This window comes from Podarcis muralis, chromosome 10 (assembly GCF_964188315.1).
Source record: "Podarcis muralis chromosome 10, rPodMur119.hap1.1, whole genome shotgun sequence".
NCBI lineage: Eukaryota > Metazoa > Chordata > Lepidosauria > Squamata > Lacertidae > Podarcis > Podarcis muralis.
In genome coordinates, this window is record NC_135664.1 from 50,604,399 (window position 1) to 50,618,317 (window position 13,919).

The following is a 13,919-nucleotide window of genomic DNA, read 5'->3' on the forward strand; positions in this document are numbered from 1 at the left end:
ATGGGGTTTGAAGATGCTTGAGCTCAGGACGAAAGGGAGAAACGTGCTAAGAGGAAGGCACATTTGGCAAACCCTCACCATGATCAACTCCCACCTGGAAACCTTTGTCCCCACTGTGGAAGGATGTGCGGATCCAGAATTGGCCTCCACAGTCACTTACGGACTCACTGTTAAAACCATGTTCATGGAAGACAAACTTACTCAGCTACAAGTGATCGCCAAAGAAGAAGAAAACCTGGAGATGCTGGGGATTGAACCTGGGAGATTCTGTATGCGGAGCCCATGCTCTCCCACTGGGCCAGCCTGATAACTGATAGCAGCAATGCCATATTTCAGGCTTTGCAACCTCCACTGCCCATCTTTTCCGTTTATCACCGTGCATATCAGACTTGTTCTTCTACATCTCCTCTCCCAGCTGATAGATGCAGGAGCAACGGATCTCAGTTCACTACGAGCATCTAGCGCCTCCTTCGGTCTTTTAACAGGCCACGCAAATGTGACAGCTGCCCCTGAATTAGGTAAAGTGGATTTTAATGATAGTTTTCTCTCTGGCCTGGAATGTCCCTAGGAGGGCAGGCACACTCTTTTACAACGTGCCTGTAAAAATGTCTCACTGATTATAATGTTAAGCTAATGCATATGTTTATTGTTATTAGTCCCAATCAGCTATTATTTATAATAGTGGTTGTATTATTAGCATTACAGCTGCCATCAGTTCATTGGGTAAATATTCAAAGCAGACTAGTCAGAAAGAACCAAAACTATAAACATCACAGGCTTAGTGCAAAGGAGGCTGTGATTATAGTTTCCAATAAAATCAAGTTTATTTATTCTTAACTTAAGAGGCTGCTGCTATTTGGATTCCTGTTTCCTTACAGCATCTTTTCAAATTCTTTGCAATCCATTTACCCACATTTCTTCTTAGAAAAAATAATAACCACTGAAGGGTGGCCATGTCTGCTAGTGCAGTGGTTGCCAGTTAGTGAATGGCCCGTGGCCAACAAAAACTACCATCAAGATACCAAAATTTTCAAAAGTAGGAGGTTCATGGCTTGGCTTTTGAAAAACAAGGGGTCCACAGTACTTAGCTAATTGGGAGCCACTGTCCTAGTACATTTGAAAGCCTGTCCAGTCCATGTCTGGTTTAAAGATACAGAGCAGGGGTCATGAAGATGTCCATCCAATTGAGCATAGGTCACTTGGTTGCAGTCTTCCCCACTATGGTGATATGTAATTTATTCCTATTTCATTTATAGTAAAAATATAAATAAAAAATTGCATCAGTGAATGTAGGTTAGCATATTAATTTTTAATGCCCATCTGTGTCCTCTTTTGGGCATAAGCGCCCCTCCCCACCTTTAATATTTTCTCAGTTTCATTTACCGACTCTGCTTTAGGTCAGAAGCTTCTTTCCTCCAAAGCACACTTGTTTGTTCCCAAAAGACTCACAATTTGATTGGTGGCACAGCTAGGCTTAGTTTAGACCCTGGGCTTAATGATCTTAAAGGTGGGCAGGGGAGGGCTTTAGACAACCATGTGAAATACTTCACTTGTGAAACACATATTTCTCTTCTCACGCTCGCCCACCACCACCACCACCACCATTCCATGCTTCTATAACTTCTGTGCTCCCTACTTTACAACTGACATGTTATAGCAAAATCCAACAGCCCTGGTTGTTATTTAAAAAATAATAATGAAAGATTTTAAGTGTGTGCAGATTTGTATTAAAACTCACTTAAATCATAGCGCCATCACAATTAAATTAATAAAATGGAGTTTGCTTTTGCTAGTCTGCACTAGATACATTTATTTGGGAATAAAACCCATCTTCTTGTAGAAAATGATAATAAATATTATGAGGATCTGCAACCAAGTGTGTGCCTGGTCAGCCAGCCCCTAGGTAAAGGTAAAGGTACCCCTGCCCGTACGGGCCAGTCTTGACAGACTCTGGGGTTGTGCGCCCATCTCACTCAAGAGGCCGGGGGCCAGCGCTGTCCGGAGACACTTCCGGGTCACGTGGCCAGCGTGACAAAGCTGCATCTGGCGAGCCAGCGCGGCACACGGAAACGCCGTTTACCTTCCTGCCAGTAAGCGGTCCCTATTTATCTACTTGCACCCAGGGGTGCTTTCGAACTGCTAGGTTGGCAGGCGCTGGGACCGAACGACGGGAGCGCACCCCACCGCGGGGATTCGAACCGCCGACCTTTCGATTGGCAAGCCCTAGGCGCTGAGGCTTTTACCCACAGCGCCACCCGCGTCCCCAGCCAGCCCCTAGCAATGCATAAAAGGAAATAATGGTACTGTGATGAGCCCCAGCAACAATGGGCTCTAGCATGTCCATGCGGGCTTTCATATTGATACAGAGCTGGTTTGCAGCTGATCCTATCATCGACTACTGGGTGTCATTTGGGTAGTGAGCAGGTTGCAGCATCCTGGAGTTCAACCCTGAGGTCCAGCCTTAACTACACTGAATTTAACTAGTTATACGGCTTGGGAGTACAGAGTACACCAGCAAGTTCCTTTAGCAACTAAAGATGTGGCCTCATTGAAGGTAGGTAGGTGTTTCTTCATCAACTCCTTATGAGTCTTGAGTTGCAATCCTGACCCCCTCACCAGTTGGTAGTGGTAGGGTACCAACCCTGTTTCTGTGGGGTTGTACGCAGTTCCCCCTTTTGGAAAAGATAGAGGCAAAGTAGGAGTCATGCTGTGAAACAAATAACCTTAGCACTTAACTGGCATTTCAGTCTGAAACACATTTATTTTAAGTCCCATTGAAATCAACAAGGGAGGGTGAGAAATTCTGCTTAGTGTGCATTTTATTGCAAACCTACCTAATTCTCACTTCTCAAAAACAACATGCAGACATATATCCTTTGAAGTTCACACTTCTCTGAATTTTGTAATACAGGAGTTTAAAAGAAAACAACCACCGAATTAATGCAGAAGTGTGGAGAACTGAATTTAACATTGGAAAAACATGAGACAGAGAGAAAATGTAATTGACCAATTTGGCCATCTCTACTGAATTCCAGTAACTATCCATTTCCAAGCGCCATCCATTTCAGCCCTGCCTGCCCCCATTGAATTATCCCCTTCTTTCTGTGTTTCTTCTCTCCTTCTGGGCTCTCCTCACCTGCACAACCCTGGGGAAAGGCCATCGCTCAGTGATAGAACATCTACTTTACAAGCAGAAGGTCTTTAATCTCTAGTAGGACTTGGAGAGACTCCCAATCTGAGACCCTGGAGAGCTGCGACCAGTCAGCATGGACACTGGATAGACCATTGATCTGCCTCAGTATACGGCAGCTTCCTACATTTCACATGTAGGATGCATTCACCCCATCCTCTGCTGTGCCATATTGGTCTTAGGGACATTCACACAATAAGAAAGTAGCACTCTCTTAAAAGACTTTTTACTCCTAATGTTGGTTTGCCATTTTTTAAATACTAAGCTCACATCCTGTTGTCTCCCTCCCCCTCTGCACTCTCCCCAATATCTGTGTCCTATTTTGTTGGCCCAGTGCTAGGGAGACGCTTGTCTTCTTCCTCCCTCGTTTTGTTTAAAATTGGGTCAGTAGATCTTTTTATCCTGGTGTGACACCATTGGAATAATGTGATAGATTAAACTCAGGCTGTCAATTAATTCCTAAACAGGCTTAATTTAATTTTCCTTCTCAAATAAACCCAATTTACCTCCATGGAGGTGTGACACGTCTGATTAGACACAGAGAGGCTGGGAGGAAGAAAACCGGGGGGGGGGGGGGAGGTGTACCTGTAACACTATGTGATAAGAGATCAAAGCGAACAGATCTCCTCAATACTTCTATTAGTCATTCAAAAGGGACCTTATTTCAAAGTTCCCTCTCTAACTCTTTAATTAGAAAGATAATTACTCCGGATTCTGATGGAAAAGAATGTTTAAAGGTCAGCCCTTATTTTAAAAAGTAGATTTAGGGAAATTAGAAAAATCAGATAAAGATAAATAAGTCTTGTGTAGGCTGCATTCCTCAGCAAGGAAATGCTTAGCACGCAGGTCTACAGGCAGAAGAGCAAGGATGGGGTAATTGTCACCTTTTGGTTTCCCTCAGTTCAAATCATAAGTTCAGTTCTCCACAAGTCAACATCAGTTTGAATTTTTTTCAAAGGCGCCTTGAAAATTCACCAGCATTTTTTGCAAATTTCTCCTAATGTACACATTTTTGTGTGCAACTTGCGTAATAGACAATTTTTTGCAAAACCATGTTCTCTAATAAAATGTATCTATATGTGTGTTATTTTGCCTTATGTATGTGTTTTTATGTTCACTTTACCTTAGTACATGCATTTCTACACACATTACTTGGCTGGAGAACTGCCCTGCAAAATTTGGAGACATGCAAATTTCAAAGGATGACTTCGTTTTGGTTCATGTATTGATTCGGTACATCTCGTTTTGGGTGTGAACTGTGCACAGAGTGACTTTGCCTGGCAACAGAAGGCCCAGAAAGGGATACAGGAGTCAGAGTTGTGTCACCCCTGGCAGCTTCTTGTGTGATATCATGGAATACTATCATCATGATTTTGGTACTGCTTTATTGCTTTTGTTCATTTGTTTTTTACTATTAATGTTGTGAGACTGACTGGTCAGGGGTGGCCAGTTCTCAAGGGGGAGAGGGCTCCTGCAAGTTTAACTATTGGGGAGAAGATTGGGATTGATGGGAGTTGTAATCCAACAACATCTGGAGGACCATAAATTCCCTCTCCCCGTTTTAGCTTTACTTGGAAGGAAGTGCCATTATACTTAATGGGATTTACTTCCCATGTGAGTTTTAATGAAATGCCAGCCTGAATCTACTGTTACTTCAACTAAACCCTTTCCTTTTCAACCAAAATGAATTGTAGAATAGTAGAACTGTAGAGTTTGAAGGGACCCTGAGGGTGAACTCAGTCCAACCCCCTACAATGCAGGACTATGCAGTTGCCCCATACGGGGATTGAACTTGCAACCTTGGCATTACCAGTACCACGCTCTAACCAAAGGAGTTATCCAGGCTTCAGCTTGTAAGTATCTTTGTACACCTGCTCACTCCCATTCTTATTGCCCTTGCCTTGCCTATTCCTCTTCTCTCTGTGTTGCTTGTTATCCTTGCCTCTCCTTTCCCTTATCTCCCATTTTTGTCTCCCTTGTATTATCTGTTTGACTAATGAGTTCAGACTACGTACAGGTGCTAGTAACTAAAGTGATTTATCCACAAGGTTATATACCACGTCCTGGACAGTCTGATGCCATCCTGCATCTGGCCAAGGGAACAGATGAAACGGGTAGTCTGGATTATTTATGCTTTAAGGTCCAGTGCATAGTTAATCCACTATGTCTAAATGCAACAAAGCCCACACCGTTGAACTTTAGATGGTAAGGTTCTCAAGGCAGAGACCTGGATTTTTGCACTTTGCTTAAAAAAAAGTTTTTTAGTAATATTTTTGCACCAAGTACAAACTTACTTAGTCTGCAAAGAGTACTCTACATCATCTCATCATCTTGCTTACAAAGTACAGTATTAATCATATGTTCTCTAAAATCCTACCCCAGGCATGTCCAAAGTCCGTTTAGGGGGCCTAAATCCACAGGTCGATTTAATCTGGTCCCCATTGCAGTATATGCCGTGGGGTGAAATCCTTTAAAAAGCTCAACAATTTTGGGGGGAAATTGTTTAAAAAGCTCAACAATTTCAATGTATGTTATTTTCCCTTTCCTAAGATCCTAAAAAAAAAAGCTGAAAATTTTTGGGGTGAACATCAATCCTAAAAAAAGCTCATGCCCTCATGTATGTTCACTTCATCCAATCTGGCCCTCTTTGAAAAAAGTTTGGGCACCCCTGAGGTCCTACATACACATTTTGTTGTTAATCTTGAGCCTAGGAAAAGTTCTGTGAATAGGCATGTTGCTCTCCATCTATCCTATTAATAAAGGTTTTGTGATATCTGTAATAAAGGTTTTATGATACTGTTCAATTGAAATATCCCCAAAACACACTTTACTTTCCATGGAAGCCACAGGCAAAATCCCTATGACACACTTGGCTCTTTTTGGGGTACACTGCAGGTGCCACATACTACCTGTTTTGCATTTGTAAGAATTTGATCGCTTCTTGTTGTAGTGCCCACACTTTGGAATTCCCTGCCTATTGAGACCAAGCAGGTGCCTTCACAATACACTTTTTGGCACCAGCTAGGCAAGCCTACCCAGATGCTTAGAAATGGGATAATTTGAATCTGTTTTAGTATTTTAACTTTTGTATTCTTTAAAGTATGGCTGTGTTTTTTCTTGATTTTACTGGCTTATCTTTGGTAAACCACTTTGAGGTGTTTTTTTTACAGTCAAGCAGTGTACAAATTTGATGAAATGGATAAATAAAATAAGAATAAAGAACAGAAGCAGCTACATGTTTGGGTGTAGGTCTGTCTACTTTTCAGTGATCATTAGGAGGCCTGGAATTGAAAAGCTGAAGAATGGCAAAAATGAACAGAACTTTTCAGAGGGGGGCCAAAATGCTATCTAGAGTGGTGGCTTGAAAGTTGTACAGGCTTTCATGATTAGCAGGACTGCAAGATCAACGTGGCTGTTCCTGCTGCTTGAAATTTTCCTTTGTGCATTTGTAGTATGTTGAAATGTATGCCCATTTTCTCCCGGGCACCACTTGTTAAATCTTTTCAGTATGCTTGAGCCAAATATTTTGTACAATCTGTAAATGTAAAAATGATAGTTGAGGTCAGAAAGCTTTTGTACAAGTGGTCAACATCTATCATTTTGATGACATGGTAGGCATATCAAGCAGAATTGTAAGAAAGCAAAAAGGTACGGCGTTTTATCCAACAAAGTTCTTCTCAGGGTAGTTGGTCTACTCAGAGGATGGCTAAGATTAGAGACAGCCCTTGGCATGACCCAAAATGCCAAGTGACTCTTCAATACCACAGAGGATATTTTGAAAACATGAAACTGAAGGCATTTATCACTCCAGTTGCCCCAAAGTGCTACAGTCATTCTGAACTGTTTTGTCTGAAAGGTGAGACCTCATAGTTTTTGGAAAGCAGTATTTTTCACTAGAAATAAGAAGTTGGGCAGACATTCAATAGGGTTGACATATTTCAAGATATGAGCTTTGGGGGGAGGGGTTCCCAACAGAATATTAAAAACATGATAAAACATCAAACATTAAAAACTTCCCTAAACAAGGCAGCCTTCAGATGTCTTCTAAAAGTTAGATGGTTGTTTATTTCCTTGACATCTGATGGGAGGGCATTCCACAGGGCGGCTGCTACTACCGAGAAGGCCCTCTGCCTGATTCCCTGTAACCTCACTTTTCACAGTGAGGGAACCACCAGAAGGCCTTCGGCGCTGGACCTCAGCATCTGGGGGGTGGAGATGCTCCTTCAGGTATACTGGGCCGAGGCCGTTTAAAGATCAGCCCCAACACTTTGAATTGTGCTCGGAAACGTACTGGGAGTCAGTGTAGGTCTTTCAAGACTGGTGTTATGTGGTCTCGACAGCCACTCCCAGTCACCAGTCTAGCTGGCGCATTCTGGATTAGTTGTAGTTTCTGGGTCACCTTCAAAGGTAGCCTCATGTAGAGCGCATTGCAGTAGTCCCAGCCACAAAAATGCAACATAATGGAGGAAAATGAGGGTAATAATAATAATAATAATAATTTATTATTTGTACCCCGCCCATCTGGCTGGGTTTCCCCAGCCACTCTGGGCGGCTTCCATAGAAACCAAAAAACACTAAAATATCATACATTAAAAACTTCCCTGAACAGGGCTGCTTTAAGATGGGGCAACACCACATTCCTGAATTGTCTCCACCTTAAGTGGATTGTGGGGTTCCCATAGGCATCTGGTTGGCCACAGCAGGAACAGGGTTCTGGGCTAGATGGGCCTTTGGCTGGATCCAGCAGTAATCTTCCTATGTTCGTACTCTCCTCCCAGATTATCACTCACATGAATTGACCAAGTGATGCCATTGGTTTAACTCAACCATTTGCCCCTTGAAATCAAAGGGTCTTACAAACAACTTTTGCTAGATCAGGGCCCAGGGTAAGGTCTTGCACTTCCCCTTCTCTATGGCAGCCTCTACAGCATAAAGTTCCTTTGGAGGAGTGAGAGCACTAGAGACATATGGTGTGCTTTTCTAATTGTGTTTGTCTCTAAATATATGCACTGAAGAGTTATTTTGTTTGTTTGTTTGCACATATTTATAGCCTGTTCTTTGGTCCCAAATACTTTCAGAGTTGCTTACTCAAGGGAGACATCCATCAGCAAAAGCCTCCTACAGATACTTGGAATAGCCAACAGCTTATTAGTAACCATAACTTATTCCCCACATCAATAGCCTGTCCATTTTCAAACCAAAAGAAAGCCGAATAGGATGTCCCTATTTTCATCAGAGAAATGTTGGAGGGTATGCCTTTGCAGTGTACAAAGAACAGTATATATTCTTTTCTCCATTTCAAATATCATTCTTCATAGTCTGTGGGGTGGGGGTAGGATGGATACATGGGCATATGAAGATCCATGCATATAACAACAACAACAACAACAACAACAACAACAACAACAACAACAATAATAATTGTCAGAGCTGCCCTAGGTCCCAGCTCACAAAGGACCAACGCCAGTTCGTTGTTATATAAAACAGTCTTTATTGAAGCTCAGTTTCGCTTTCACAGCTGCGGCGCGCAGCTCTACGTCTCAAACTCTAGACCGCCAAAGCTCCGTCTGAGTCTCCTCCCCCCAGACACCAGTTTAAGACTCTAGCCTTGCTCCACCTCTTCCTCTGCTCTCTTCTCCTCTGGGCCCGCCTGTCCGCTGGGGTCTCGCCTCTCCTAGACTCTTATGACGCTGAGTCTCCCGAGTCCTCCCCCTCCCTCCGGCGGGCTTTAGGACCTGGTTCCCCATCCGGGTTTCCTGCTGTGCCGCGCACCTGTACATTCGAACTTGGCGCGCGCGCCCAGCCGGCCACCTTCCTCCTGACCGTTACACTGCTCCTGTCACTGCTTCCCCCTTCGGGGAGGCTAGCTGCATCTGACTCTCCCTCCGTTCCCTCACTCTGCGATGGAGGCGTGGCCACCTCTGACTCATCCTCTCTCCCTGCTGGAGGAGAAGCTGGCCCTGATACATGTGACTCTTCCCCCTCACTACGCTCTAGTGGAGGAGCTGGTCCTGCTCTCCCGCTGCTGCTTTGGGAGTCCCCGCTGGCCCCTTGCTTCTGGTGTGTCCCCCCTGGGACCCCCCTTGCCCTGGCCATCGGCGCCCCCCTCTGGGAATCTTCTGATTCGCTGGAGAGACTCATGGAATCTCTCGGGCCGCTTTCATACTCCCCTATGCTGCCCTCAGATTCTTCCCCTTCGCTCTCCATCCCCTCTCTCCCCTGTGTCTCTGCTCCTGAGCCCCTGACAATAATAATAATAATAATAATAATAATAATAATAATAATAATAATAATAATAATATAGCATATGCTATTTTTCTAATAAATAAGGTTATAGATATAGATATAGATGATATAGATATAGATATAGATATATAGAATCCTCATCTTCCCCCGCCCCCAGCCTATGTGATGCTTGAAGCTGATGTGAGTTCACAGGCTCACAGATCACTGCTTGGAATCACTGAGCTACAGGAATGTCCCCAAGTACAGCTGTTTCCCCTGCTTCTAATGCAGTTTCTATGTGCAAGAGTCAGCATCCAGAGCCTAAATCAAGGCAGCAGAGTGAGACTAACTCTTACTTCAGGAGCAAAGCCTGTAGTGGATTCTTTTCTGTTTTCTTTACAGTTTTTCAATCAATTATCTTTAAATTTTAGAGATAGCTATATCGATTCTCAGATCTCTCCATGCTCCTAGCCATCAATGGGAGTTCAAGGTTGTCGGAGTTAGCGTTTATCTTATTGATTTTATTCCTTCTCCCCTTGCAATGGACATGGCTGAGACCAATTTTATTAATAATACAGCCAGGCTTCCCTCCAATGTTTTTGAGGAAAGCTGCAGAGGTTAAACTGGCATATGCTATAGTGTGCTTTTCATGAATACCACACATTTCCATCCTCTGAGGATAGGAACCTTGGTGGCTGAATGATGCCGGAGTTGTGTCGTACATGCCCCAAAGTGTAAAATAGAGATGATGAGCAGTTAGCAGTCATCTTGGGAGTCCCTCTGCTTCTCTGCCCAGCACCAGATCTCTTAAGTGTACTGGCCAATTTTTGTAGTGCTCAACAGAGGTGGTGTGTCTTTTTAAAAGGGGGGGGGGGCTTTGTGTAACATTTGAAGGCAGGTAATCTGGCCTTGCTTGAGTTCCTTAAGACCAGGATAGAAAATGCATGACAGAAGCTTAACACAGGAAGCTGCCTTACACAGAGTTGGACCACCGGTCTATCTATCGCAGTATTGTCTATACTGACAGCAGCTCTCTGGGATTTCAGACCAGGGCCTCTCCCAGGCTGACCTGGAGATGCCAGAACCTATGTCCTTCTGCATGCAAAGCAGATGTTCTATCAATGAACTAGACTGCTTGCATCTCAGAATAACTAGGTTTAAGCCCCAGTGTCCAGAGGGAGTCAGACAGAAACTTGCTCATATTGGCTTTGAGAACAATGAGGCTCACTTGGACCCAGAGTGCCAGGAACTTGCCTCACAATATCTGTAGCCCCAGCATAGATGGCAGAAGCACAACCCAAATCAGTTCTGAGTTGGAGACGTGAGAGTGGCACGTATTTCCCTGTGAGGCACAATCAGGTAAACGTCAGGGCACACACTGCTAGGGAGTACACCACATTTTTGTGACAGAGAGCATGGATTTTTATTTTACCCATAATGCACCAGAACTTTCAGTGGGTTGCATACTGGGGCAATAAATATGGTAGGTCTGCGACATGGTTGCCACCCAATGCCCAGGTAGGATGGAGCCCAGGATGGCACCCTGCCAAGCAGTGGCGTAGCGTGGGTTGTCAGCACCCGGGGCAAGGCAAGTAATTTGCGCCCCCTAACCCGTGGATTTGTGCCCCCTAGCCCGTGGATTTGCGCCCCCTAACCTGTGGATTTGCCCTAACCCCAGATGTTGCGCCCGGTGCGCCCGGCCCCCCCTGCACCCCCCACGCTACGCCACTGCTGCCAAGGGCTCCCAAACCTTGAAGCCAGCCCTGTTCCCCTGAGGGGCAGCACCTCAGAAATTACACCACTGTAGATCAGTCACGGAAATCCACACACACAAAAGGCAACTACTCTCTGGTATGACGGTTCTCTCAAATCTGCGCCCTGCCATGCATTCCGACATGCATACTACTTTCATTGGATCTGCTAATACTTCCATGAAATAATACTAGGCATTTTCATGATAGTAGCAGTCTTATGATTTCTGAAGAAGGCCCTCAAGCATTTTTATAGAAAGCCATCGCAAATGTTTTTAAACAGGTTAACGGGATTGAAGAAACACAACAGCGTCTCATTTCTGTGGTTCTCAAAGCAGTGTTTTGTGCTCCCCCTGCTGGCTGTGGAGCAACAGTTTCATTCAAGACGAGTATCCAGTAGCCCCAATATTTGCACAAATTGTTTAGGGCTAATCTCCAAAGAGGCTAGAGATTGTAGCGCAGTGGACAGCGCCTGCTAGCTGTGGATGCTGCATAATGTATAGAACGGATCAAACCTTTCTGATAGCAGGTTCCATTGTATGGTTTGTTTCCTATCCTTCCTCAAGTTGATCAGGGCAGCATATTTGCCCCTCCCATTCTGTCTGCACACAACAGGCTGGGCTGGCAGACTAGAACATAGATCAGACCAGGGTGACAGATAGCGAGTAGTCCAGCCTCATCCAATGGGTGCAGTGGCTGAGCAATGATGTGAACCCAGACCTCCCCCTTTCAAATCCAGCACTCCATCCACTACTTGGTACCTCGGCTCGTTGCTATGAAAAGCGTTTCAAGCATAAACATAGCCACATTTGCCTAATTGGGATTGCTGTCATCTTCCAAAGTAACAGACCACATGGGATGCAAAGTATTCAATTAGGCATTTTAGATACCGTTGTGCACCATGCTGTTGGATTACCTTGAATGGGTCTGTTGCTATGATTTTGCTGAAAGTGTCTCTGGATGGGAGCCTGAGATTTGAAAGAAAGGAATCTTTATGCTCTTTAAGGGTTCTAGATGTCCCCTCAAATGGGCAATTCACCTGCAGGCGTAGCGGGTGTGAGATGAATGCTTGGCAGGCTGTGTGTGAGGAACAGCAGTGTGCAGTTCTGAAGCTGGAACAAGGAGAGATGAGAGCATTCCAGCCAGAGTTAGCCCAAAGTGGGCGTGTAGCCAGGGCCAGCCCTCCCATTAGGCAAAGTGAGGTGGTTGCCTCAGGTGGCAGTTGTATTTATTTTAATAGGCTTTTAGATTGGTTTTTGTGGTGGGATGATGAGCTGCTTGTGCGTAAAATGCAAGTCCCTCAGAGTTTGATCAGGTTTTCAAACCTCTGCCTGTGACGGAGCCCCTCCGGCATGGCTGCGTCAATCGCTAGTAGAATCCGAAAGTGGTTGCTTTCGGAAACGTTTCCAACATAAAAGCTCTTTCACGGAAACACGTCTTCTGGACTCTCTGCGTGACAGTTTCCGGCGAGGCGTGGGTGTCCCTATAGGAGGTCCTGAGACCTCTCCACTGTTTTCGCTGGAAACGTCTCTGAGCCACCCCTCCGACTCACTTTCCCTGGAAGTTCCTGCTCGCCCCCTACTGGTTCCCTCTTCAGCTGCTCCGTCTCTTTCAACCTGAGGGAGCCTTTGCACCTCCTGTCCTTCCGATGGCAGTTCCCTGACATCCACCTCCCCTCCAGGGCCCCCTTCACCCCCTCCCGTCTCCTCCCCTCCGGGCTGGGAGGAAGTAAAACCCCTGAAAGAACCTTCCTCATCGTCCGAAGTTTCGAACACTTCCCTCCACCTGCTACTGTCCCTCGTCTCTCGATACTCCTCGTCTTCGGAGTCTATTCCCTCTTCCAACTCCGACTCCGTGAATCCTTCCATTTCCTGTTCCTCGTCGGTGGTGCCGAAGTACTCCCTCCTAAACCTTTCTACCGGCTGTGGTTTCCTAGGGAATCTTTGGTGGAACGTTTCTGTTAAAACCTCGTCATTGACCTCCCCTGCAGTCACCCAGGTGTTTTCTGACTCCGGTTCCCCTTCCCACGCCACCAAATACTCTACCTGATTTCCCTTCCACCTGGAATCGAGGATTTCCGCTACATGGTTGCTGCGTTCCCTCTCTTCCAAGGCTGGTCCCCTGACGTGCTCCCCTTCACGTCCCCCCCTGTATGGTGACAGTAACGACCTGTGGAACACTGGGTGCAATTTCATGTGGTTGGGTAACCGGAGTTTGAAAGCCACCGGGTTGACCTGCTGAATGACCTCAAAGGGTCCCAATCTTCTGGGCCTCAATTTCTTACAACCCCCTTTGAACGGCAACCCTTGGGTTGACAGCCACACTTGATTCCCCACCCTTATGGTTTCACCTTCCCTTCTGTTCTTGTCTGCCTGCTTCTTATATTGTGCCTTGGCCCTTTCTAAGTTGAGCTGGAGCTGATGATGGATCGCTTCCATCTCTTCTACAAAATGTTCAGCCGCTGGAACGCTCCATCTCTCCCCTCCCTCCCCTGGAAATGCCCTGGGGTGACACCCGTAATTAGCCAAAAAGGGGCTCATCCCTGTGGACACATTCTCCGCACTATTGTAGGCAAATTCTGCCAGCGCCAACTTTTCGACCCAATCGTTCTCTCTGTCATTGACATAACACCTCAGATATTGTTGAAGAATGCCATTTGCTCTTTCCGCCTGCCCGTTGGTTTCAGGGTGCCGGGCCGTTGAAAAATTGACTTCCACGTGCAGCAAGCTCATGAGCTTCCTCCAGAACCTGGA